Genomic DNA, 3,404 nt, shown 5'->3' on the forward strand with positions numbered 1-3,404 from the left:
GCACGCCAAGAACTGCCAGGGGACTAATTACTTTATTTAGCGCAACTTGCATTCATTAAAAGCAGACATATATTAACAGCACAAACAGTTCCCCAGCTTCGGATCGAAGACATTTTTGCTGGTCCGAATTGCTTTTTTACACCACTACACAGCACTATATCCAGACAGAAGAGCAGCTTCAGTGACAGACTGCTGTCACTGTCTTGTACCAAGGACAGACTGAAGAGATCTTTTCTTTCTCATGCCATGAGGCTCTTTAACTCCACCCGGCGGAGTAAAGGCCCACATTAAACCACACCCTCTACATTGCATATTACCGTATTTTATTGCAATGTGTATTCTGTGTAGCACTATATAGATACTCTATATAACATGCTACAGTGGGTATTAGCACGTCACATTGGGTATTTGTATATTGTATTCTTTTTGCTTAATTATTGTATTGTTCTCAGCGCAAATTATGACTCACAACACGTAGTAAGCTTTCTCTCCTGGCTTTGATCTCTTTGATCTCCGGCAAACCAACATAAAATGCAACAGAAACAAAATGAAATCCAAACAGCTTGCCAACATCATTTTTGCCGTTCCATGTGTTCCGTAACTCCCCAAGCCTGCACAAAATTTATTAATTTTATTCATATTTTGTTTCTTTTGTCTTTTATTAGCATATTTGGTATTGGAGTAATCCAAAAGTAATCGAAAGTAATCAAATTAAAGTAACCTTACCCAACCCTGCACACCTGACACCCAAAAAAATACTGATCGCTGGTTGGTGTCGCACATACGTGGTGCCAGGTGTGCACAAGGCTTAATGGTGTAGTTTAATTTTACTTGGGAATGTTTTTCCCTCTGGGGCTATAACTTCTGTAATTCCCCAAAATCCAATAATTCGTTCATACCAGGAAATATTTTTTAACACCCCATCAAAAAAAGCTTGAATTAACACAACCCGCCATCTCAGACGACATTGACTTGATCGCCAAAGTGTGACATTGTACAGCGACTTGTAAAGACCGCAAAGCACTGCGTTTTTGTTTGGTTTTTTTGTAGCGAGTGATGGACTTTTGGCCAACCACAATTGTTACTGTTTTAAAAGCAACGACCAATCAGAGGCAAGTTTTAATAATAGCGCAAAGTTTGCAAGCACCACACCATGCCACACCCACCGTGTAAGCTCATTGAGTGTCACTGCGGACTCCGTAAACATAGTCCCAGAGTCAACAAACGAGAAGGAAACAAATCATGCACCCAAGAAGTGCGGTACATCACTTGTTTGGACATACTTTGGTTTTGACGAAGCGGGTGTGGAATAATTTGCTTTTGCTGGGGGGTGAAGGCACTAGGAATACACTGGGGAGCCAAGGGGGCGACAGGCTGCAAAAGTTTGGGTTTTATTTCACTCCACAATAAAGCGGCATCTCGTGGTCCAATATTACATACTGTCCCTTAAAGCTTTGAGGCATGGAATGAACTACTGATATAAAAACCCTTGCCCCCCAAACCGGGGTTGCTGCGGCCACGATCCAGAGTATGTTAGAACGACAATGTATATCATTTAGCACCTCGACGTTAAAAAAAAAGCCTGTTTATTTAAATGATATGCGAAAATAGAAAACTACCATCTAAACGTGTTTTAAATACTTGTAATTCGAGGAATTTGGATTTATTGTACCTAGCATGAGGCTCACCTAGAGAAAGCTGACATAATTATCTGCCATCTTGCTCCTAACGGTACCCCCAAAAAATGAATTGTTCTGTGCTTTGGTCACTTTAAATTTCCGTGGTTTATGATCTCAATGTGCTTACGATAATTCTTGTTATATGTAAAGAACTCAATTTCAAAATGCCGTGACCCGGATTCGAACCGGGGTTGCTGCGGCCACAACGCAGAGTACTAACCACTATACGATCACGGCAGGTAGTCGAACGGCCCACCCATACCTAAACGGCACATAGCGCCCCTCACCGTAGGTTTTATTAGTAACCACATATACTATCACTGGGCAGCACGGCAGCGCAGTGGTTAGCGCTTGTGCGGCACAGTTCATGTCATGGGAACCTGTCGTGGGTTCAAATCCAGCTCCAGACTTCCTGTGCGGAGTTTGTATGTTCTCCCCGTGCTTGCATGGGTTTTCTCCGGGCACTCCGGTTTCCTCCCACATTCCAAAAACGTGCATTTCAGGTGAATTGGCCGGTCCAAATTGTCCCTAGGTGTGAATGAGCGAATGAGTTGTCTGTCCCTGTGTGCCCTGTGATTGGCTGGCAACCAGTTCAGGGTGTCCCCTGCCCACTGCCTGGAGATGGCTGGGATGGGCTCCAGCCCCCGCGACCCTAATGAGGATAAGCGGTACGGCTAATGAGAGATGAGATGAGATATACTATCACATAAATTGACAGCACTGCTGTTTTTTTTTACGATTTGGTTTATCCTTCTTTCGGTGCTAGCCAGCGCCAGGGGAATGATTTACTCGCCAGGCAAGGTGGTGGGGGAGGACGTATTTAGATGCGGCGCACTGAAGATAGCGACCGGTAAAATGACCCAGACAGATGGAGTGGACAAGTTAACCTCCCGCTATTAAACCGGAGCTGATTTCTGACAAAGGGCCAAGAGGACAATGGACTGCACCACACTAATTACACACTCTGACATGGATAATAGAAAATGTACTTGCACTTTACGAGCAGGGGCATATATCTGAGACTATATTACTCGGAAATTAAAATGTATGCCGCTCCTTGGACAAGGGTGAACAATCTTCTCCTTACCAGTAGTAATAAAACGTTTATGAAAAATACAGGACTGTCTCAGAAAATAATAAAACTGTTCTTTATTTTTTTGTTATGCAATTAAAAAAACAAAATGTCCTTAATTCTGGATTCATTTCAAATCAACTAAAATAATGCGAGCTTTTATCATTTTAATGCTGCTGATTAGGTATTACAGCCTACCAAGATACTTTTTAACGACATTCTAATATTTCTAAATGGGATATATGAGTTTTCAACATTATCAGCAGTATTAAAACAAGAAAAGACTTGCAGTATTTAAGTTGATTTGTCATGAATCCAGAATGTTTGGCATTTTTTTTGTTTTTAAATACATTACAGATACTAAAGAATTTAATCAGAATATTCTCGTTTTCTGAGACAATCCTGTATGTTGGAGAAAAATCGAGAGAAAAAAAGTGTATCATTTATTATAAGCATTGTTTTTGTTGTTTTCCCTATTTTTTTGTTTTTCCCCCTTGCTGGTTAAAGATAATGTACCAATACTTGTGGGTATTGTTACTGCTTGTTCACAAGGGATGATGCATCCAACTTGTCGGAATATATGTTGCTTAAATTAATCCCAATAACCTTGACAATAACTGTTTATTTTTTAGTAATAAGCTATTGTGCTTTAA

At 41.0% G+C, this 3,404-nt stretch overlaps 1 non-coding gene across 1 annotated transcript; it reads right to left on the reverse strand.

Annotated features, from left to right (window-relative positions):
- Positions 1-1,844: 1,844 nt before the first annotated feature.
- On the reverse strand, positions 1,845-1,916 carry trnah-gug (transfer RNA histidin (anticodon GUG)). Its single transcript has one exon. It is a non-coding gene; the product is annotated as a tRNA-His (tRNA).
- Between the last annotated feature and the right edge of the window lie 1,488 nt (positions 1,917-3,404).

The sequence above is a fragment of the Urocampus carinirostris genome, chromosome 12 (assembly GCF_059441175.1).
Source record: "Urocampus carinirostris isolate Australia breed hairy pipefish chromosome 12, RoL_Ucar_1.0, whole genome shotgun sequence".
In the NCBI taxonomy this organism is placed as follows: domain Eukaryota; kingdom Metazoa; phylum Chordata; class Actinopteri; order Syngnathiformes; family Syngnathidae; genus Urocampus; species Urocampus carinirostris.